Genomic DNA, 24,852 nt, shown 5'->3' with positions numbered 1-24,852 from the left:
CACCATCTGCCATTCTGAGAATCTACATCCATTTGTTTTGCTTCTGCTATTTTATTCATGAAGCATAGCTTTAGTGGTTTGTATGCACAATTTTTAATCACCATTTTTACTCAAAGATCTGGAAAAGCACTGCAGAAACTGGTTTTCCTTTTGAAATTTCATTCTTCAAGTGGCAAAGTCAGTGCTCCAATGGTGTATTGTTCTCTACAAAAAGAAAAATGCATGTGTTTGCTTAGTAGTTAAAGGTTAAAATGACTTGGTTGCTTATATTTTCTGATATTAGAGTATTTTAGGAGTTGTGTAAAACCATTTCCCAATAATATTCCAATCTAACAAAAATTCACTTGATCTTGAGTGGTTTAGTCATGAGCTGTTCTTCACCTGTAGGTTTTTTTTTTTAAAAAATTTGCACATTATTATTACACATAACAGTGGAACTCATTATGTCATATCTATATATGCATATAATTTGATCAATGTCATTCTCTAGTACCTTCCCTTTCCCTTTCTTCCTCCATGCTTGATATCCTTGGTCCACTCTACAGATCTCTCTTTTATTGTTATTATTTTTGTGATTGTTTTAATTAGTGCTTTATAATTACACACACACACAGTGGTATATTCATACATGGATATAGCATAATTTAGCAGATTTTGTTCCCCAGTTCTTCTCCATGACCTTCCCTCCACCTTCTCTCTTGATCCCCTTCTATTTTCATGAGAACCCTTTCTTCTTAAATTCCTATTTTTCCTCACTGTGTTTCATATGAAAGAAAACATTCAACCCTTGGCTTTCTGAGTCTGGCTTATTTCACTTAGCATTATGTTCTCCAGTTCCATCCATTTATTTTTTTTATCTTTTAAAAATATTTATTTTTTAGTTGTAGTTGGACACAATGCCTTTATTTTATTCATTTTTATGTGGTGCTGAGAATCGAACCCAGGGTCATGTATGTGCAAGGTGAGCACTCTACCGCTGAGCCACAACCCCAGCCCTCCAGTTCCATCCATTTACAGCAAATGACACCATTCCATTATTCTTTATGGCAGAATAAAATTCCATTGTGTGTATATACCACATTTTATTTATCCATTCATCTGTTGAAAGGCATCAAGTCTGGTTCCCATAACTGGGCTATTTGTGAATTGCACTGCTATAGACTCAGGTGTGCATGTGTTACTATAGTATGCTTAGTTCTTTTGGATAAATATCAAAAAGTAAAATAGCTGGGTCATCTGGTGGTTCCAAAAATGTAGAATGCTTCACCAATTTGCATGTCATCCTTGTGCAAGAATTATACTACTCTCTGTATTGTTCTAATTGTTCTACATGTGTTGCAAAAATAAGCACCACTTACAAGTTTAAAGTGATACTAATATTCTTAAATAAACTTACCAGTTCTAATGACTTTCCTACCAGAGGAGTGAGACTAACAGTAAACCAGTAATATATTAATTTATTAATCTAATCACGTATTTACAATACCATTGTATTCTTGGGCCACAAAGTGAATGGCTTAAATAGTGGAAATTCATTGTATCACAGTTCTGGAGTCTAGAAGTTCAAGACTGATGTGTTGGCAGGCTACTTTCTATCTGAAGTTGATCCTTTTCCTAGGCCCTAATCTTATGGCAACAGAACTCATCTTTACCTGGTGTTTTCTCTTATTCATGTCTGTGCCCAAATTTCCTCTTTTTGTAAGGACACTAATCATATTGAATTGGGGAACATCTTAGTCTGATATTATTGTATTATTGTGCTAATACAGTATTATTATGTTATTGCTAAGTTATTAATATAATATACAGTTTTATTGTATTATTAGATCTACAAAAACCCTATTTCTAAAGGACACATTCTAAGGTATAGGGGGTTAAGATCTAAACAAGAATTTTTGTGATAAATAAGTTCAATCTGTAAAACCTGTATTCACACATCAGAAGTCATGTCTGATATCAAAAGTAGAGACTTTAGCCAAGGTTTGAAAAATGTGCTAACATGATTTCTAAAGCGTGGCTTCATACAACCGTAAAAATAAGAAGAATATTGGAAGCAGACCATCATCCATCCTGACTTTAGTGTTTAGAAGAGAATTTCAAACTTAATTTGTGATCACATCTACTTAACAAATAAGACATTTTGAGTTTTGTCACTAATGATATGATATTGCTTCTTTCATTTCATTTTGACTTAAGTTGTTCTTTAGGCAATTGCAGACTTAGATCAGATCTTTATGATGAAAGATCAGTACCAATACTTATGTTTTAATTTGTTCTTTGTTCCTATTAAATGATAAAAAGAATGAATTCATAGCTTTGGAAAAGTTTTCTGTAGTCAAATAATTTGCTTTGTCCAAACCCCTTATCCTTCCATGCAGTTATTACTATTAGCTTCTGGTTATTAATTCTTTTCTCTGTCTTGTTCTCACAGCATGTTGTAGACTTGGTCCTTTTCTGCAAGTGTTTGATGAAAGCACATAGGAAAAGGAATTTAGGAAAAAGCACATGCTAGATATAAAATGTCAAGCAAGTTTCTGCTCTTCTGCTTTGGTTGACATTTTCAGGCAGTGTGCTTTATTTCACTGATTAAGTTTCCTTTGCTGTATTTATTCTTATATCAAGTAGACATTATTTTATTATTCTCCTTCCAAGTAATATTGAGAAATGGAATTGTGTCTCTATTCATTTTTAACTCAGATAATTATTTTTAAAATTCTTTCATTTTGTATATTGCAGTTATTTTTCTGCACATCATTCCTCCTTTTTCTTTCTTTCTTTCTTTCAGAAATTTTGAACTCAGCAGTTTAAACTAAACTGCTTTTGGTGACATTGTAAACTTCATAGACAGGAATGATTACTCTCTAGGTTAGATCAAAACTGAGAGTTCATGTAAGCTATTCTCAGAAACTAGGCACAAACACAATCTTTTGCTGTTTGAGGTCTGGCCCTTAGGTAGCCAGAAAGTCACTGAAGGTCATTCAACTGAAATAGAACCCTCTCTGGGGTGTCACTGCTCCTGATATTCAATTAAGTCATTCTGGGTGTCCACCTGGCAAAGGGAAGCTTTGCATTGCTTCTGTGTAAAACAGAAAAAGTAAGGGAAAGCTGGTCTCCACTTGAAAATTCTTGGGTTTTAAATTGTTCTTTAGTGTCCCAGAGGATAAGAGCCAAGTAATTAATTTTGTTATGACATCTAATCTATGTACTGTGGATACTTGCTGAGGACCAGGTCAAACAACTACTGTTATATGAATTCACATCCTCTGAATCACTGGACTCCCCGTTTAAAGATGCTTAGTACAAATTCACTGTGGGATTCTTTAGTTGATATCATTACCAGGGTATATATAGTGATTTTTTTTTCACCAAGAAAGTATTGATGAAGACTTTCTACAGTCATGAAGAAGAGCGAGCACTGCCATTCAGCAGAATATTACTGAATCAATCAAAGAGGCAAGTGGACTAGTGATTGAACAGGATTTCAAATAGAGTTCCTGGGAGCACAGTGGCTCCATGGAGATGTTTTAGGATGATGAAAAACAAAGTATTTCCCACCTAACAATTAAGATTGAAATTGCCAAGGAATTCATCCATCATTTTCTAATTTCATATGATGATATATTTTTATATCATCATATGAAATTAGAGTCTAATTTTGTACAGTGGGATTCTATATAAGATATTAGAAAAAAATAACTGCTGAGCATATCTCAAATTGATTAGACAGGGAAAGGCATGATGTCAGCAAGTCCTGGTTCCAGCCATTCCATCACCAGGTGAACAATTTCAGGCAAGTCCAGTCTTCTCTTATTACTAAAAGGTTAGGTTCAAAATGTGTCTGAGTAATGGAGGCAAATAGTTATATAGAATAAAGAAGCTGCTATAAAGGTAATATTATAAATGTTTATACTACACATATACTTTAATATTTAGGTTTTATAACAAAGTAAAGATGAGGGAAAACCCTTTTTTAGACTTCTTTCTTTCTTAAAATTTAAATTTATTTTTTCTAATCTCCAGAAATATTTCACCAATTGATGCACATTTTTATTATCTATACTTGGAAATTTCATAGACTTTTAAAATTTATTTTTAACTGATACATAAAAAATAAAAATTGTACATATTTATGAGGTACTAAGTGCTGTTTTGATACATATATATGTTTTGTAATGCTTAAATCAGGTTAAATATATCTATCTCCTCAAATGTTTATCATTTCTGTATGATAAAATCACTCAAAATCCTTCCTTCTAGTAAGGCTTTTTTTTTTTTTTTGGTGAGACATAGAGTACATTGTTGCTATGTAGAGTCACCCTACTATTCTATAGCACATCAGAACTTTGCTCCTACCTAACTGTAATTGAGCATTGATCAACTTTCCCCATGCTTTTTCCTACTTTCCCCTGCCTCTGATAATCACCATTCTATTCTAACTTCCACGAGATCAACATTTTTAGATTCTGCATTTAAATAAGATAATGTGGCACTTTCTTTTTGTGCCTACTTATTTTACTTAACATAAATAATCTCCATTTCTATCTATGCTTTCACAAATGATAGTATTCCATTAATTTTAATGACTGACTAGTATTTCATTGTATATATGTACCACATTTTCTATACCAATTTTTCAGTTGATAGACACTATGGCTATTTCCATTTCTTGGCTATTGTGAATAGTCTGCAATAAATATGGGAATGAAGATATTGCTGACACAATAATAAATTTTGTTTCCTTTGAGTATGTACACACTAATGGGATTGGTGAATTATATGGAGTTCTGTTATAATTTTTGAGGACCTACATAATGTTTTACATAATCTCTGTCCTAATTTACATTCCCACCAACTGTGTAAGGGTTCCCTTTTCTCTGTACCCTTACCAACACTTTTTAATCTTTTTTTTTTTTAATAATACCCATTCTTGGTGGGATGAGATCAAAGCTCATTAGGTTTTGATTTTCATTTTCCCAATGAGTAGTGATGTTGAATATTTTTCATATACTTGTTCTGTCAGCTTTTTTGTCACTGTAATCAAAATACTGACAAGAATGAGTAGAGGGGGCTGGGGTTGTAGCTCAGTGGTAGAACACTTGCCTAGCATGTGTGAGGCACTGGGTTCAATTCTCAGCACCACATATAAATGAATAAATAAATAAATATCCATCAATAGCTAATAAAAATATTTTTTAAAAAAAAGAACGATTAGAGGAAGAGAAGTTATATGGGTCTCACAGTTTCAGAGGTCTCAGTCCATAGACTGGGCCCAAGGTAAGGCAGAGAGCATGAAGACAGAAAGGTGTGGTGGAGGAAAGCAGCTCAGAACATGGAAACAAGGAAGCAGAGAGAGAACTCTACTTACCAGAGACAAAATATAATCCCGAAAAGCATGTCCCCAAAGAATCAGCTTCTCTAGCCACACTGTATCTGCCTACAGCTGTCACACAGTTAATCCCTATCAGTGGACTGATGCATTAATCAGGTTTAGGTTCTCATGAGCCAATCATTTCACATCTGGATGTTCTTTCATTGTCTCATATACATGAGCTTTTGGGAGATACTTATATTCCCAGTACAATTTATTGCAAAGGCAGTCCTTTTCTTAATGTGTGCTCTTAGTGTCTTTGTTGAAAACCAGGTGTTTTAGTCAGCTTTCTTGCTCTTGAGTGTAAAGGACCTATAGTGGTTAATTTGAATTGTCAACTTCATTGGATTAAGAGAAGCCAATGATTAAGAGGCTTACTGGTGTGTCAATGACAGTGTGTCTAGTAATGATTGGCATGTGGGATAGCCAACTGAAATGGAGACCCTCCCTAAGTGTGGGCAGCACTGTCCAATAGGATGATGGCTTGGTTGGAATAAAAGTTGGAAGAACAAGGAAGCAGGATCACTTGCAAGCTTGTTTCTTCTTGAACTGGTTCATGATATCCAACTCTTCACTTCTTCACTCTTCCAAAGTGGACTCTGCCAGTGATTGTCCACAAGCCTTCAGTCTCATACTAGGGTAGCACCATTGAGCCCTCTTGGGGCTTCAGCCTCTTGGACTGTGCAGCTACTGGTTCTTCTAGTTCTCCAGCCTGCAGACAGCCATTGTGGACTATCCAGGTTCTGGTCATGTAAGCCAATGTGATAAATCCCTTTTTATAATTTATTCTTCCTGTTGATTCTGTTCCTCCAGAGAACACGGACTAATACAGGACTTAACTAGAACAACCGTAAAGGAGGAAAAGTTTACTTAAGGGCTCATAGTTTCAGTGGTTTCAATCTATGGGCAACAAGCTTTATTCCTTGGGGCTTAAGGTGAGGCAGAATACAATGGTGGAAGACTATGGCAGAGGGAAGTGGCTCACATGATGATTAGAAGCAGAAAGAGAGAGACTCCACTTGCCAGATACAAAATATATACCCCATAGCTACACCCCCCCAGTGAACCACTTCCTCTAGCCACACCCCACCTGCCTCCAGTTAACAGCTAGTTAATCCCATCAGGGATTAGCTCACTGATTAGGTTAAGGCTATAACCCAATCATTTCTCCTCTGAATCTTCTTGCATTGTCTCACACCTTAACCTTTGGGGGACACCACCTCTAAACCATAACATCAGTTGGTTATAGAAGCATTGGTTTACTTCTGTGTTCTCTATTCTGTTTAATTGGTCTATATACCTGTTTTTATGCTAATGCCATATTTTGATTATCACAACTTTGTAATGTATATTGAAGTCAGATAATGTAATGCCTCCTGCTTTGTTATTTTTGCAGAGATTGGTTTGATTATTCAGTGTTTTTTGGTGGCTCAATATAGATTTTAAGGTTGATTTTTTTCAAATTCTGTGAATCATATCATTGTTGTTTTGATAGGGATTGCATTGAATCTGTATATCATTTTATATAGTATGGACATTTATCAATGTTAAGTCTTAAAATCCATGAACAACACAGGATGTCTTTCCATTTTTATAGATTTCATTGTAGAGATCTTTCACCTCTTTGGTTGAATTTATTCCTAGGTATATTATATTTATTGTAAATGGGATTGCTATTTCAAATAATTTATTATTGGTGTATAGCATTGATGTTGATTTTTTTTTATTTTTTGTATGTTGATTTGGTATTCTGCAATTTTGCTAACATAATTTATTCTAATATTATTTTTTTGAAGTATTTGGGGGTTTTATATATAAGATTATATCATCTAAAAACAGTGGAAATTTGACTCCCTTTTTTCCCAATGAATGCCCTTTATTTCTTTCTCTTGCCTGATTGCTTTGACTAGGACTTCTAATATTATGTTGAATAAAAGTGTTGAAAATAGACTTTCCAGTTTTTTTTTCCTAAGGAAGGATCTAAACTAGATTATAAATTTCCTAAAGCATTTCTTTTGTATTTTTATTACCTAATTTCTTTATCATTTGCTACTTTCTCATACCTAGCATATTATAGGCATTCTTCAAATTCTTACTTACTGAGTAATTGAATAAACATGTGAATGCCAATAGGCAGACAAACTATTTTATCTTTACCACTTTTTAATATTCTGTTTTGTTATAGCAAATGAGTCACTAGAAACCTGACTTTGAGCAACATGGCTAACATGAATATGAGAGAGCTATACTAGATTTAAGCTGTGTATACAACTTTTTCTTTTTTCAAAAAAAAACAGAAAGTTCTATTCTTTCTCTGTCCTGGATTCTGAGCCATAATGACCTACTATACACAGAGTAGCAAGTAGGCCAGAAGAGCCTGCCTTTTCATCTTGTATCTTTACAGTTGGCACTTTGGACTTCTGACATTAGTTTAGACTTTGTGACAACTCTCCTTCTTTAACGTCCTATGTGATATCCACATAGGACCAAAGCCAACATAGCAAAGTCACCTGGTTCTTTGCTGCATGGGATGTACAACATAAGTTATAAAATAAATGAAGAAATTCCCTCCTTGACTATACAAAGATGCAAAATTACAAATATAACCATAAAGGATGACATGTGTATACAACTGCTAGAGAGACATATGATACCAAGATCCAGGGTCAAAAATGCCAGAGGTCATAATTATGTAATGTATAGGATAATATTTTCCATCACTTTTTTCCAATAGCATAAAGGCTTAGAAATATGTATATAACCTGTGATAAGATCATAAGAATTTTAACTTTTTTAAATTTACTTTTTATTTTTTTATTGGTTGTTTACAACATTACAAAGCTCTTGACATCATATTTCATACATTAGATTGAAGTGGGTTATGAACTCCCAATTTTTACCCCAAATGCAGATTGCAGAATCACGTCGGTTACACATCCACAATTTTACATAATGCCCTATTTGTAACTGTTGTATTCTGCTACCTTTCCTATCCCCTACTATCCCCCCTCCCCTCCCCTCCCATCTTCTCTCTCTACCCCATCTACTGTAATTCATTTCTCTCCTTGTTTATTTTCCCATTCCTCTCATAACCTCTTAAATGTAATTTTGTATAGCATTTTTGTCTCCCTTCATTTCCATGCAATTTCCCTTTTCTCTCCTTTTCCCTCCCATCTCATGTCTCTGTTTAATGTTAATCTTTTCCTCCTGCTCTTCCTCCCTGCTCTGTTCATAGTTGCTCTTATTATATCAAAGAAGACATTTGGTATTTGTTTTTTAGGGATTGGCTAGCTTCACTAAGCATAATCTTCTCTAGTGCCATCCATTTCCCTGCAAATTCTATGATTTTGTCATTCTTTATTGCTGCGTAGTACTCCATTGTGTATAGATGCCACATTTTTTTTATCCATTCATCTATTGAAGGGCATCTGGGTTGGTTCCACAGTCTAGCTATTGTGAATTGTGCTACTATGAACATCGATGTGGCAGTATCCCTGTAGTATGCTCTTTTAAGGTCTTCAGGGAATAGTCCGAGAAGGGCAATAGCTGGGTCAAATGGTGGTTCCATTCCCAGCTTTCCCAGGAATCTCCAAACTGCTTTCCAAATTGGCCGCACCAATTTGCAGTCCCACCAGCAATGTACAAGTGTACCCTTTTCTCCACGTCCTCGCCAGCACTTGTTGTTGTTTGACTTCATAGTGGCTGCCAATCTTACTGGAGTGAGATGGTATCTTAGGGTGGTTTTGATTTGCATTTCTCTGACTGCTAGCGATGGTGAGCATTTTTTCATGTACTTGTTGATTGATTGTATGTCCTCCTCTGAGAAGTGTCTGTTCAGGTCCTTGGCCCATTTGTTGATTGGGTTATTTGTTATCTTATTGTCTAATTTTTTGAGTTCTTTGTATACTCTGGATATTAGGGCTCTATCTGAAGTGTGAGGAATAAAAATTTGTTCCCATGATATAGGCTCCCTGTTTACCTCTCTTATTGTTTCTATTGCTGAGAAAAAACTTTTTAGTTTAAGTAAGTCCCATTTGTTGATTCTTGTTATTAACTCTTGTGCTATGGGTGTCCTATTAAGGAATTTGGAGCCTGACCACACAATATGTAGATCGGAGCCAACTTTTTCTTCTATCAGACGCAGAGTCTCTGATTTGATATCAAGGTCCTTGGTCCTTTTTTTGTTAACTTTTGTGCATGGTGAGAGAAAGGGATTCAGTTTCATTTTGTTGCATATGGATTTCCAGTTTTCCCAGCACCATTTGTTGAAGATGCTATCCTTCCTCCATTGCATGCTTTTAGCCCCTTTATCAAAAATAAGATAGTTGTAGTTTTGTGGATTGGTTACTGTGTCCTCTATTCTGTACCATTGGTCCACCCGCCTGTTTTGGTACCAGTACCATGCTGTTTTTGTCACTATTGCTCTGTAATATAGTTTGAAATCTGGTATCTCTATACCGCCTGATTCACACTTCCTGCTTAGAATTGCTTTTGTTATTCTGGGTCTTTTATTTTTCCATATGAATTTCATGATTGCTTTATCTATTTCCATCTGAAAATTATATATTTAATGAGTAATGTGTAAGATGGATATAATTGAAAAATGGGACAGGATAGAGGTCTCATTTTCAAGAAGCTTGCAATTCAAAACTGGGTCTAGGGTAACAAATAATGGCAACTAAAAAATGAGAAAAGTAAAAATAATTTATATAGAGTTTGAAAATAAGAACCTAGATAATGTAATTAAAATTCATGGAAAAGATGGCATTTAAGGGGGTCATGAGGGATGCTGATTGGTTGGGAGTGATGGTGCTAAAGGAAGCAGGGCATAAACAAAGCTGTGACTGGGAAGGTGATATATGTTTTGGAAGGTTATTCAACTGGAGCATAGGGTGGACTGTGGAAAGTGATGGGAAATAAAGTTAGAAAAACATGATGACTTTAGTGCAGAAGGATTGTAATATTACATTTGATATTCAGACTTCGTTTACTTGAAAATGGGAAAACATTGAAAGTGTCTGAGGAAAGAAGAGTAGATCTGGTACTGTGGTTCAGAAAATGAGGTCTGGTAGAAACTGGTCTAGAGAGAGATGAGAAGGGAGAAGATGAATTGTGAGACTATTCTAGTACTCTAGTGTCTGGATTAATAAAAAGCGTGTTTAATTGGAGAGGAAAGATATAAGAAGCATCACATAAGGCCCAGACAGAAAGCAAGTGGAATACTCAATGGTAATTGAGAAAAGTAATAAAGGAACTAATTTTCAAAGGTGTAAACAGGATGTTAAAACCACAGGGAATAGAAAATGCAGCTCTGTGGGACTCGGAAGAACAGGAACCATCACCATGCCTATGTCTTTAATGGTTTGGGGCAGAAGTATGACTTGAATCCATCAAATACATGTATGAATCAGAATAATCTCTGTCCCCTTCCTCACTCCTTTTTTTCCTCCTCCTCCCTCTCCTTCTTCCTCTTCACATTTTAATCATACAGAATAATGGTTTTCTTTGTGGCATAGTTTTACATGAAAATAACATACTTTGATCATATCAACACCTTTGTTGCCCTCTTTTACCCTTTTCTCCACTCCCTTTCTCTTCTCTATTTTTCTCCCTATGACATTCATGCCTTTTTTTCTTCCTCCTAGATTCTACATATAAGAGAAAACTGCAATACTTATTTTTTTTTGTGTTTGCCTTTTTTTCACTTAACATTATGATCTACAGCCCTATTTTTCTTCACAGCACATGATTTCTTTTATCTTTATGACTGAATGATACTCCAGTGTGTGTGTGTCTGTGTATCATATTTTATTTATACATTTATCTATGAAAGGGCATTTTGATTATTTGGTTATTGTGAATCATGAGGTGATAACCATAGGTATACAGATATCTCGATAGTGTGCTACCTTTAATTCCTTTGGGTTTGTTCTCTGATGCTTAAAAATGTTGAACATATTTTCATGTAATTATTGACCATTCATACTTCTTTTGAGAAGTGTCTGTTTGTTTTATTTGCACATTTGTGCTGTATAGGTGTTGTTTTTGTTCTTGCTTTGATGTTAAACTTCTTGAGTTATTTATATATTCTAGCTGTTAATACTCTGTCAGAAGAGTACCTGGCAAAGATTTTTTTTTCTCATTCTATAGGGTATCTCTTCACTCTCAATTGTTTCCTTTGCTGTGCAAAAGCTTTCTGATTTGATACAGTCCCACTTGCCTATTCAGTAAGTTATTGCATGTGACTATGTCCCTTGTGTCTTCTTTTAGCAATTTCAAAATTTCAGTTCTTACAGTTATTTTTATAGTTTATTTTTAAGCTGGTAACATAATACAAAATATACTTCATGTGTTTCCCTTAAGTTACAGAAATGATTAGTTCTACATTAATACCTGAATTTCCTTTTTTTAAAAAAATAAAAACTGCCACAATTTCTTTATTTGTTCTGTTAAATTTTGAGTTGATTTTTATAGAGGGTGACTGTGTTAGCTTTTTATTGTTGTGACCAAAATATCTGACAAAGAACTACTCAGAGGAGGAAAAGTTTATTTTGGCTTGTGGTTTCAGTCCGTGGTCAGCCAGCTTCACTGCTGTGCCCCTGAGGTGAGGCAGAACATCATGGTGGAAGGGCTTGGTAAAAGATAGCTGTTCAGCTCATGGCAGCCAGGAATCAAGGAAAGTGAGAGAGAGAGAGAGAGAGAGAGAGAGAAACTGAGACCCACCATGTACCACACACATGTCAGGGATAAGACATTTTCCACAAATGCATGTCCTCAGTGACTTACTTCCTCTACCCATGCCCCACTCGCCTACAGTTTTCACTTTCTCCCAGTGCTCCATTCAGATTATTAATCTGTCAAATGCAGTAGTCCATCGATGAGTTTACAGTTCCCATAATCCAGTCACTTCCCAAAATCTCCACCTCTGGACATTGCTGCATTGAGGACCAAGTCTTCATTGGCGCCAAGCCAGACCAGAGGAGGAAGACGCCAGGTGCCAAGCCAGACCGGAGGAGGAAGTCCGGCCCCACCCTGAGTGCTAGTCTGGAGGAAGCCCATCAACCCTTAAAACCCATCAAAGGGGGTGTGGCTACCAGCACGGTTCTACGGCTGATGCAGGTACCCGGTTTCCAACTCCCCCACCCTTAGCTGAAATAACTCAAAATATTTCCCACAAGCTTTTGGGGGTTGTAGCTATCAACGTAAAACAACAACCGTACAGGCACCTGGTTTCTACCTCAGAGACTAGAGTAGGGAAGATACGGGTGGAAGCTCATTTCCTTTCACACTGGCTATACCCACCACCCTGAATACAGAGGCTCAAGCTAGGAATAGACAACGTCACCTACCGGAAGCAAGGAAAACAGAGTTCTGAGAGACTTTTTTTTCTCTTTCTTTCTCTCTTTTCTTCTCTCTCTTTCACAACTTCAGCATATGTGAAACCAAGAACTGTGCATGAACAACCGAATTACCAAAGTAATATAATATAGAGGAATTGCATATACCCCACCTTCTCCCCATTTTTTCTTTATTTCTATCTTACTTTCCTTTTCCTTCTCTTATTTCTCTTTTCTTCCTTGTTATTTTTTTTTCTTTTTTTTCATTCGTATTCTCTCTATCCCACTTTCAATCTCCTAACTTTTGCTATCTATACATAGGGTAACTATCTAAATACAGATAGGAGGTTGAGTCTATACATTCTTCCATAAATTACCAGTCTATTGGTTAGAGTTCTCCAAAGGTGCTAAGTTAGTTTAACCTCATACCCTCACTCCTTTCCCTCTAAGTATAACATCCTTCATCTGAAATTAAGTTTTCTATATGCCACCAGATATGGTATGCCTTTTATGAAACTAATGAATATATTCTTAAGTAATAATTAAAACCAATATCTATAGTCTTAGAATCTAACTATAAATGTATTAATAATGAAAACGTGCTTAGATAATGTACTGTTGATATTGGGAACTGTTAACATTGTCTTTCTCTGCAAAAGAGGGATTTTGGAGCTATACAAGAACAATACAAATATATAAGGGGAAAAACATTAGCACAACAGTTTCACAAAGCTAGAAAGAAACATGAGCAGTATGAAAAGGCAAGGAAAGAAAGGACCACAAACAATACAGGTCAATTCAACATTAGATGAGGTAATATCTGCAGCTGATGCAATGTCAAACAAAGAGTTCAGGATATACATGCTTCAGATGATCTGGAGTCTCAAGGAAGACGTTATACAGCAAATTCAGACAATGAAAAATCACTTTGACAATGAATTACATAAACAAATCCAAGAAGCAAAAGATCAACTCTATAGGGAGATAGAGGATATAAAAAACAAACAAACAGAAATCCTGGAAATTCAGGAAATAATAAACCAAATTAAAAACTCAAATGAGAGTATTACCAGCAGAGTAGAACACTTAGAAGAAAGAACTTCAGACAACAAAGACAAAGTTTTTCAACTTGAAAAGAACATAGACAGCTCAGTGAGAATGTTAAGAAATCATGAGCAGAACATCCAAGAATTATGGGATAACATCAAGAAACCAAACCAAAGAGTTATTGGGATACAAGAGGGTATAGAGGTCCAAACCAAGGGAATGAGCAATCTATTCAATGAAATAATACTAGAAAACTTCCCAGACTTAAAGAATGAAAAAGAAATCCAAATGCTAGAAGCCTACAGGACACCAAATGTACAAAATCATAAGAGATCCACACCAAGACACATAATAATGAAGATGCCCAACATACAGAATAAGGAGATAATCTAAAAGCCTCAAGAGAGAGGAAGCAGATTACATTTAGGGGTAAACCAATCAGAATAACTGCTGATCTTTCAACACAGACTCTGAAAGCTAGAAGATCCTGGAACAACATATTTCAAATGCTGAAAGAGACAGGGTTCTAACCAAGAATCATGTATCCAGCAAAATTAAGCTTCAGGATTGAAGATGAAATAAAAATCTTCCACGTTAAACAAAAGTTAAAAGAATTTGCAGCTAGAAAACCAGCTTTTCAAAACATCCTTGGCAAAACATTACAGGAAGAGGAAATGAAAAATAACAATGAAAACCAACAGCGGGAGGTAGTACAGTAAAGGAAAAACTAAGCATAGAGGAAAAACAAATCATGTTAAGTAACATACATAACCAAATATGGCTGGAAATACAAACTATCTCTCATTAGTAACCCTAAATGTTAATGGCTTAAATGCACCAATCAAAAGACATAGGCTAGTAGAATGGATTAAAAAAAGATCCAACAATATGCTGCCTACAGGAGACTCATCTGATAGGAAAAGACATACACAGACTGAATGTGAAAGGTTGGGAAAAATGATATCACTCATACGGACCCCTGAAGCAAGCAGGGGTGTCCATACTTGTATCAAATAAAATAGACTTCAAGCCAAAGTTAATCAAAAGGGATAAACAAGGACACTACATACTGCTCAAGGGAACCATACACCAACAAGACTTGATGATCATTAATATATATGCCCCAAACAATGGTGCATCAAAGAAACTCTTCTCAAGTTCAAGAGTCTAATAGACCACAACACAATAATCATGGGAGATTTTAACACACCTCTATCACCACTGGACAGATCTTCCCAACAAAAGTTGAATAAAGAAACCATAGAGCTCAATAATACAATTAATAATTTAGACTTAATTGATATATACAGAATATACCACCCAACATCAAGCGGATGTACTTTCTTCTCAGCAGCACATGGATCCTTCTCAAAAATAGACCATATATTATGTCACAGGGCAAATCTTAGCAATTACAAAGGAGTTGAGATACTACCATGCATTTTATCTGATCATAATGGAATGAAATTGGAAATCAATAATAAAATGAGAAAGAAAAAATCCTACATCACATGGAGATTAAACAATATGCTACTGAATGAACAAAGGGTTACAGAAGACATCAAAGAGGAAATTTAAAAATTCTTAGAGGTAAACGAAAACTCAGACACAACATATTGAAATCTCTGGGACACTATGAAAGCAGTACTAAGAGGAAAATTCATTTCATGGAGTTCATTCCTTAAAAGAAGGAAAAGCTAACAAATAAATGACCTCACACTACACCTCAAAGCCTTAGAAAAAGAAGAACAAATCAGCAGCAAATACAGTAGAAGGCAAGAAATAATTAAAATTAGAGCTGAAATCAATAAAATCGAAACAAAAGAAACAATCAAAAAAATTGACAAAACTAAAAGTTGGTTCTTGAAAAAATAAATAAGATTGATGGACCACTAGCCACGCTAACAAAGAGAAGAAGAGAGAGAACCCAAATTATTAGCTTATGGGATGAAAAAGGCAACATCACAACAGACAATTCAGAAATACAGAAGATAATTAGAAATTATTCTGAAACCCTATACTCTAATAAAATAGAAGATAGTGAAGGCATCAATAAATTCCTTAAGACATATGAACTACCCAGATTGAGTCAGGAAGATATAAACAACCTAAAGAGACCAATATCAAGTGAGGAAATAGAAGAAGCCATCAAAGACTACCAACCAAGAAAAGCCCAGGACCGGATGGATATACAGAAGAGTTTTATAAGAACTTTAAAGAAGAACTAATACCAATACTCCAGAATCTATTTCAGGAGATAGAAAAAGAGGGAGAACTTCCAAATTCATTCTATGAGTCCAATATCACCCTGATTCCCAAACCAGATAAAGACACCTCAAAGAAAGAAAACTACAGGCCAATATCCCTAATGAATTTAGATGCAAAAATCCTCAATAAAATTCTGGCAAATTGTATACAAAAACATATCAAAAAGATCGTGCACCATGATCAAGTAGGATTCATCCCTGGGAATCAAGGCTGGTTCAATATACGGAAATCAATAAACATTATTCACCACATCAACAGACTTAAAGATAAGAACCATATGACCATCTTGATAGATGCAGAAAAAGCATTTGACAAAGTACAGCATCCCTTTATGTTCAAAACATTAGAAAAACTAGGGATAACAGGAGCTTACCTCAACATTGTAAAAGCTATATATGCTAAGCCTCAGGCTAGCATCATTCTAAATGGAAAAAAACTGAAGGCATTCCCTCTAAAATCTGGAACAAGACAGGGATGCCCTCTCTCACCATTTCTATTCAATATAGTTCTCGAAATACTGGCCAGAGCAATTAGACAGACAAAAGAAATTAAAGGCATTAAGATAGGAAAAGAAGAACTTAAATTATCACTATTTGTGGATGATATGATCCTATACCTAGAAGACACAAAAGGGTCTACAAAGAAACTACTAGAGCTAATAAATGAATTCAGCAAAGTGGCAGGATATAAAATCAACACGCATAAATCAAAGGCATTCCTGTATATCAGTGACAAATCTTCTGAACTGGAAATGAGGAAAACTACCCCATTCACAATATCCTCAAAAAAAAAATAAAATACTTGGGGATCAACCTAACAAAAGAGGTGAAAGATTTATACAATGAAAACTACAGAACCCTAAAGAGAGAAATAGAAGAAGACCTTAGAAGATGGAAAAATATACCCTGTTCATGGATAGGCAGAACTAACATCATCAAAATGGCAATATTACCAAAAGTTCTCTATAGGTTCAATGCAATGCCAGTCAAAATCCCAATGGCATTTCTTTTAGAAATAGATAAAGCTATCATGAAATTCATAGGGAAAAATAAAATACCCAGAATACCAAAAGCAATTCTAAGCAGGAAGTGTGAATCAGGAGCTGTAGTGATACCAGATTTCAAACTGTACTACAGAGCAATAGTAACAAAAACAGCATGGTACTGGTACCAAAACAGGTGGGTGGACTAATGGTATAGAATAGAGGACACAGAGACTAATCCACAAAGTTACAACTATCTTATATTTGATAAAGGGGCTAAAAGCATGCAATGGAGGAAGGATAGCATTTTCAACAAATGGTGCTGGGAAAACTGGAAATCCATATGCAACAAAATGAAACTGAATCCCTTTCTCTCACCATGCACAAAAGTTAACTCAAAATGGATCAAGGACCTTGATATCAAATCAGAGACTCTGCGTCTGAGAGAAGAAAAGGTTAGCTCTGATCTACATATTGTGTGGTCGGGCTCCAAATTCCTTAATAGGACACCCATAGCACAAGAGTTAATAACAAGAATCAACAAATGGGACTTACTTAAACTAAAAAGTTTTTTCTCAGCAAGAGAAACAATAAGAGAAGTAAATAGGGAGCCTACATCATGGGAACAAATTTTTATTCCTCACACTTCAGATAGAGCCCTAATATCCAGAGTATACAAAAAACTCAAAAAATTAGACAATAAGATAACAAATAACCCAATCAACAAATGGGCCAAGGACCTGAACAGACACTTCTCAGAGGAGGACATACAATCAATCAACAAGTACATGAAAAAATGCTCACCATCTCTAGCAGTCAGAGAAATGCAAATCAAAACCACCCTAAGATACCATCTCACTCCAGTAAGATTGGCAGCCATTATGAAGTCAAACAACAACAAGTGCTGGCGAGGATGTGGGTAAAAGGGTACTCTTGTACATTGCTGGTGGGACTGCAAATTGGTGCGGCCAATTTGGAAAGCAGTTTGGAGATTCCTGGGAAAGCTTGGAATGGAACCACCATTTGACCCAGCTATTGCCCTTCTCGGACTATTCCCTGAAGACCTTAAAAGAGCATACTACAGGGATACTGCCACATCGATGTTCATAGCAGCACAATTCACAATAGCTAGACTGTGGAACCAACCCAGATGCCCTTCAATAGATGAATGGATAAAAAAAATGTGGCATCTATACACAATGGAGTACTACGCAGCACTAAAAAATGACAAAACCATGGAATTTGCAGGGAAATGGATGGCATTAGAGCAGATTATGCTGAGTGAAGCTAGCCAATCCCTATAGCAAATGCCAAATGTCTTCTTTGATATAATGAGAGCAACTAAGAACAGAGCAGGGAGGAAGAGCAGGAGGAAAAGATTAACATTAAACAGAGACATGAGGTGGGAGGGAAAGGGAGAGAAAAGGGAAATTGCATGGAAATGGAAGGAGACCCTCATTGTTATACAAAATTACATATAAGAGGTTGTGAGGGGAATGGGAAAAAAAAAACAAGGAGAGAAATGAATTACAGTAGATGGGGTAGAGAGAGAAGATGGGAGGGGAGGGGAGGGGGGATAGTAGAGGATAGGAAAGGTAGCAGAATACAACAGTTATTAATATGGCATTATGTAAAAATGTGGATGTGTAACCGATGTGATTCTGCAATCTTTGTAATGTTTTGAACAACCAATAAAAAAAAAAGAAAAAAAAGATAAAAAGTCTTCATTGAAAGAGATTTGGAGGAATATTCTAGATCCAAATCACAAAAGTAGAGATAGGGATCTAATTTCAGTCTTCTACTTATGTATATAATTTTCCTAGAACCATTTGTTAAAGTGGCTGTCTTTTTCCCAAGGTATGTTTTTGGCACCTTTTCCAAGTATCAGATAGCTTTTGGGATTTTTATATGTTTCCTCTTATACTATTAGTCCATGTATCTGTTTTTATGCCAGTATTCTGCTGGGTTTTTTTGTTGTTGTTGTTATTGTGACTCTGTGATATCCATTTTGCTTGTGTATCTGTAGAAGAACAGCTTAAGAGCACTTAGTGGTTGTTCCTACCCATTCAATGGCCTGAGTAGTGAGAGCTTCAGACCAGTCTTCAGTGGCCACTTGGGTCCTCAAAAGTGAAACTGCTGATTATATACAAAAGGACACTTGATCACATGAAGGCCATCTGTAATCTTAGACTGAGTACCAGTAAACTCAGGAGCTAGCTGACAAAGTCCATTCACCCCTGAATTCCTTCTTGGCCACAGCTTTTTCAAAAGTGGCCTGCTCTTCCTTTTCAATATCTTCAGCCTCTCTGTAGAAGTATAGATGGGGCATGACCTCCTATGAGTGTTCATGGGAGATGGTGCCACACATGTGCAAAACTTTTTTAGGCCAGTATCTACCACATCAGAACCATGGAGTGAGCCCCATCATTGTTGCACAGGATAGCAATGTCCACACAGTACAGAGGAGAATCTGCTACATAGGGCAACGGTAGGCAGGTTGACATAAGATGCCTCTGTGAGTGACAGGTGATGAGTGTTGGCATCAGAATCTCCAGAGGCTGCAACTTCCAGAAAGGCTGCCTGGATCTGGTTAGTAATGATTCCAGGAGTGAAATGGCCAGAAAAAGGAATGGCTCTGGTGGCAGCTTCAAACTTCAACATAACCCACAGGCTGGGATTCCTGATGAATATAATGTTGGCATCAGCAGGTTTTTCAATGGCAACAATGGCACAAGGTGTCACAGAAACATCCCCCAGTTCCTCTTCAGATTTGTGAGATGGTATCGTTTTATCTTTGGTAGATGTACTATTCCATCTGGAAATCAAGGTTGTTGCCACCCAAGTGGGTTCCCACTGCAGAGAATTTGAGGACAGCTTCTTTCTTCATTTGCAGGTCATCATGGGGCTTTGGTCAATATATCAGTTTCCTTTTGAGTTATTTTGGAATCAAGAATAATGCCATTTGGGTCCTGTCCCGGGGGAGGATGGAAAGCTAACGCATAAATATTTAGTAGAGGGATGCAGACGATCTATGGGAACATTCTTTCTTGGAATCCCCATTGGCCAGCCACAATTGAAAGACCAAGAGCAAGAGAGCTGTTAATGTCATCCACTCAAGTCAGCCTCCAAGGGCACAGCTCAGGGTAAAGGATGGATGAGAGCTGTCTTATTCAGTCATGGACCCATGAAGGGAACTTTGGGTGAGATGTTAAACAGGTAAAAATGCAGGCTTAGGGCACAGGGTGCTATTGGGATAATGTGAACAGGTTTCAACTGCTGAAACTACCAGAATGGATGAGATAATGGGGAAAGAGGATAGAAAGAAAGAAGAAATAAATTCCTAGTAAAGAACTTTAAGGAAACACTACATATAGAAGATAGGAAAATGAAGAGAGCACATAAGGTAAGGAAGAATGGAAGAAAACCAAACCAGGGTCAAGGAACTTAATGGAATCAAGGAAGAGCTGGTATCAGAGAGAGGAGGGTTAGGGTTAGGGTTAGGTAAAGAAGCCCAATGCAAAAAACAGATTAAAGAGTTGGGACAGAAACACAATCACTAGCTCCCTGTAATTCAGGATAAGCAGTCAATGTCATCTATACTATAGTGGCTGTATTTTGAATTAGGGAGATAGGAAAGTGACTAAAATGACAGTGGTTATAGTGGAGGGGTGCAATGAGGAGCAAATAATGATATCTTCACTATTCCACTTGTTTTCTCTTTATTCTCCTGTTTATTCTCCTTATCTGTCTCATTTAGTGGGCATCCAGCATATATCAGACATCTTACCAATTTGCATCATCCAATTTATATCTCCAAACAACCCAGTGAGATTGGCATTATCCTCATCGTAAATGAAAGAGAGTTTCAGAGAGGCCATGGGTCTTGCCCACACTCAGACATTTAATAAGGAATGGCCTTATTTTTAAAAAACAGAACTTCACGTTCAGAGTTCAAGTTCTGCATTATCTTTACAGTATGAAGTGCTATATTTTATATATGGTAGTTATTCATAAGATAACTGAAGAAGAAATACATGAAGTGTGGCATAGAATACTGCATAAGAAACAGTCAACCTGGAATCCAGTGCTAGCCTTGCTAGTAAATGCTATGCAGCCTCTCTGTTAATATAACTTGTTTGATATGCTCTGAGAACAATCACGTCATGAAAACTTTTCCCTTAAAGAAAGTTTGTGTATAAATATCAGATGAACCATGAATATTTTCACTAATCCAAATATTGGTGTCAAATTATATATATTTTTTTAAAGAATAAAATGGTCCGTATTGTGCCATCCTTAATGATTTTGTCCCAAGAAAATGGATGAAACAGTTCCAGATGTTTTATGATGCACCATAAGCATTGTTCAGTTTACAGTATATAAATCAAGATATTGCCAATTACTCATGATGTGATCATAGTACTGTGAAATCATTGACATCAAAGAGTTCATGCTAGAAGATATGGCAGAATCCTGTGTAAATAACAACTGATGGCAGCCCTCTGACCAGTGTAATCCTCCAAAAAAAAAAAAAAAAAAAAAAAGAGAAACGCTCACTGTTCATTTTCATTGTGCTTGAAAAAATAAAACTGATCAATTTGATCTGTTCTTTTAATATTTGCTTTAACTAGGAAGTGTCTTTTTTTTTATCATCCCTGCCAACACAAATAACACTTAGCCTTCCATTCATGAACTTTTGCTACACCATTAGAGAACATCATCTGTCCACCATACAATATTTAGTAATAATTTCATATGATTTTTTAATCAATTGCATTAAAACTATAAAAACTTTTAGATAAGCATCTTGACCATTTTTTAAAATTTATAATTCAGCCAGTTTACACATTATCTCATTTTTCCCATTTCTCTGTTTTTGTTTCTTTTTTGTGAGTTCTGTATAGCCCTACATAGTGCTGCCTTTAGATTATTGGAACAAATTGTACATAATTTACAGCAACTGCACAATCAGAAAATGATATGTATAAATATTAATTGGTTTAACTTTGAGGTAAATGTGAAATTAACAAGTTATAGAGAAATCCTATACCCAAATAAGAGATCAGTTGCTCTAGAATATACCAATTAGTCAGACCGTGTTCAGAACATTATGTTCTTTCATAATAGAAATAAAATAATATCCACACCCACATTATTATACATCAATACATGTGTTAAAACTGACGTGGCTATGAAGGTGAAAAGTCAGGTTTTCTTAGTCTCTAATCTTATTGTTTTAAAAAATCATTTTTGTGTATGAATGTTCATAGAGAATTTTGAAAACATTTTTTTTTCTTCTGAACCAGGGTCTCACTATGTTGCCTAGACCAATCTTGAATTCCTGGGTGAAGTGATCCTCCAGGCCTTAGCCCCCTGAGTGCTGGGACTATGAGTGTTTGCTACCACAACTGGTTCTAATTTTGTTTTTATGTTCATTTGCAGACACTTTCAAAGTTTAACTCTTAATTCTCTTCTGTTACTTCTATTTGATTTCTCTTACTGACTTCAAAGAAATTTATTCAGGCGAAAGGTGAAGTGCTTCTTGCATATTGCTAGAAAAAAGAATTCAATAATACTTTAGAACTATTATGATGGACTTTGAGGGAAACTTCAGGAGTTAAATGAAGGCTAATTTTTCAAACCAGTAATAGTCATATGTAATTGAAAGATGAAAATATAAAGAGAGTCTGAATAATTATGACAAATTTAATGCAGTATTAAAATACCAAGGAAGGAAGAAAATTCTGCCTCTCCTTTATTAACATAGTAAACCCTAAAATCTCACTGTGAAGTAAGGCTCAAACTTGATAAACAATACTAATTAAAAAGTTTTAAAATTTATTAAATGATGCTTATTTTTTCCTGAACTCACAATCTTCTAGATTATTCATATAGATAACTTATGTAATCAACCAACTTATTTACTCAGGAAAAAGCATTTTAAAAGATCACATTAAGATATTTTATCTCTAGAATCTATTATTAATTAGCATAGTGTTCAACGCAGGCATGATAGTAAGTTGCTGTGAAATCTGTGAAATCCAAACAAAATAAAACTCCTATCCTACAAGTGAAAAAATAAAATATAAGTTGAGCATAGTGGTATCACTGTTATCTCCAGGTAATCAATTCCATCTTCTTGATATGTTAAGCTCATTATAAGACAAATAAATTTAATTAAAATGTGAATGAGTTTTCTCAGCTGCCATGCATAATTTGGAAATAATGCCTATTTGCTTGCAACTGTTATTTGATATATTAAAAAACAACTAAATGTCTTCTATGTCCAGTCATTTCATTAGACACTGGGATACAATTCATGGTACTAACTTCTATGGGCTAATAATCTACCAATTATTTATGGAAAGGATGTAGTCCAGTGTAGTTCTGAGAGAAAAGAGATTTGAATTATAAAAGAAATGATCTGTAAAAACTTAAAAACATTTGGAATATTATTTGAATAAAATTTGCTTTTGACAAGTGCTGGAACAGATACTAACTTGGGAGGAGAGAGAGTCACTTATTAGACACTAATTAATGTGGGACCTCAAGCTAGTCTCTGAAATTCTTTGGACTTTAATTTTTCTAAATAATCTTCCAAATAGAAGTTTAAGTAAGATTTTTAAAATGCTAATAAACTTCAGAATACTATATTGGGTTATATTTTCATTTAGAGTTAGCGATGTTAGACATTTTGGTAATACATAAACGTCATCATCTCATGCTTGATTATGAATCAGACTCACAATCTGGTGAGTGTTGATTAGATACAGATCTTGGAATGGAATAATGTTGGCTAAATATGTGAAGAAAGTGAACAAACACTGATAGTCTAGGACTTGTAGACTTAAGTACATGACCATTCCTGAGAGAAGTGAAAATACTCTTCCAAGTGAGAATCCTGAAACAGTATGAAGTCAAGTTACTTTCTTAATATAGAATAGTACAGAAAGTTTCTCTGTTCTTTGTTCACATTGACCAGTTTTCTGATAGTATTGCCTGAATGTGTTATATCCTCTACCATACGTATAAACTCCTGGAAAACCAAAACAGAATAAGACACAACTTTGTATTCTCTGTAGTGAACATGTAATACCTCCCACAATATTCGTGCTAGATAACTGCTGTTGAATTGATGATGCTAAGGTAAGCAAGTAGGTGTTGGGATGGTGTGTGATAGAGGAACTGTTATTATTAAGCTCACCGAAATCCGTTGACTTACTCTACTCCTATGTTCAGCAGTTTATATTGGATGTTGAAAATTTGGAAAAGGTGTCAAGGAAAAATGTTGCTTCAGCTTTGAAGGATTAGTCCTTGTGAGAAAGGCTCAAAGTAGTGGCCATACTCACCTAAGAAAACATAAATAAATTGAAGGAGAAACTATACTCAGTTATATATGGAGGAATGGGGAAAGACAGTGGAATGACTCTGATGTAACTTTCCTATATATATGAGCACACCACAGTGTACACATACATCATGTACAACCAAAAGACTGGCACCTTAATTAGAATAACATGTACTCGTGTTTGTATAAACATGTCACAATATACTCCATTGTCACATATAACTAAAAAGGAAAAATTTAAAAAAACAAATTAGATGAATAAAACTTCAAAACAACAACAACAAAACCCTTCTTTTATAAGGTGGAATAGGTAAAATATGGCTTTTGGTAAAGATTTTTATAAATATCTAAGTTTCATGTCATATATTGACTCAACCTGAAAACATTTCACTAAAATTATGTGCTTTTAGTTTACAGCATCCTTTTAAGCACATTATTTTATTTGTTTTAATTTGAATCTCACACATATCTAGAGATAGGTAGATTGGATATTATTGTTTTT

The 24,852-nt window shown here is 35.4% G+C and overlaps 1 non-coding gene and 1 pseudogene across 1 annotated transcript; both read right to left on the bottom strand.

The window, feature by feature from the left end:
- Positions 1 to 1,247: 1,247 nt before the first annotated feature.
- Positions 1,248 to 1,351, bottom strand: LOC113192396 (U6 spliceosomal RNA). The gene has a single exon (XR_003302006.1). It is a non-coding gene; the product is annotated as a U6 spliceosomal RNA (small nuclear RNA).
- Positions 1,352 to 19,037: 17,686 nt separating this feature from the next.
- LOC113192390 (small ribosomal subunit protein uS2-like) lies at positions 19,038 to 21,692 on the bottom strand (annotated as a pseudogene).
- Positions 21,693 to 24,852: the final 3,160 nt, after the last annotated feature.

Source organism: Urocitellus parryii, chromosome 8 (assembly GCF_045843805.1).
Source record: "Urocitellus parryii isolate mUroPar1 chromosome 8, mUroPar1.hap1, whole genome shotgun sequence".
NCBI classification, from domain to species: domain Eukaryota; kingdom Metazoa; phylum Chordata; class Mammalia; order Rodentia; family Sciuridae; genus Urocitellus; species Urocitellus parryii.
Note: the sequence above shows the minus strand (reverse complement) of the source record. Positions and strands in the feature narration are given on the sequence as shown.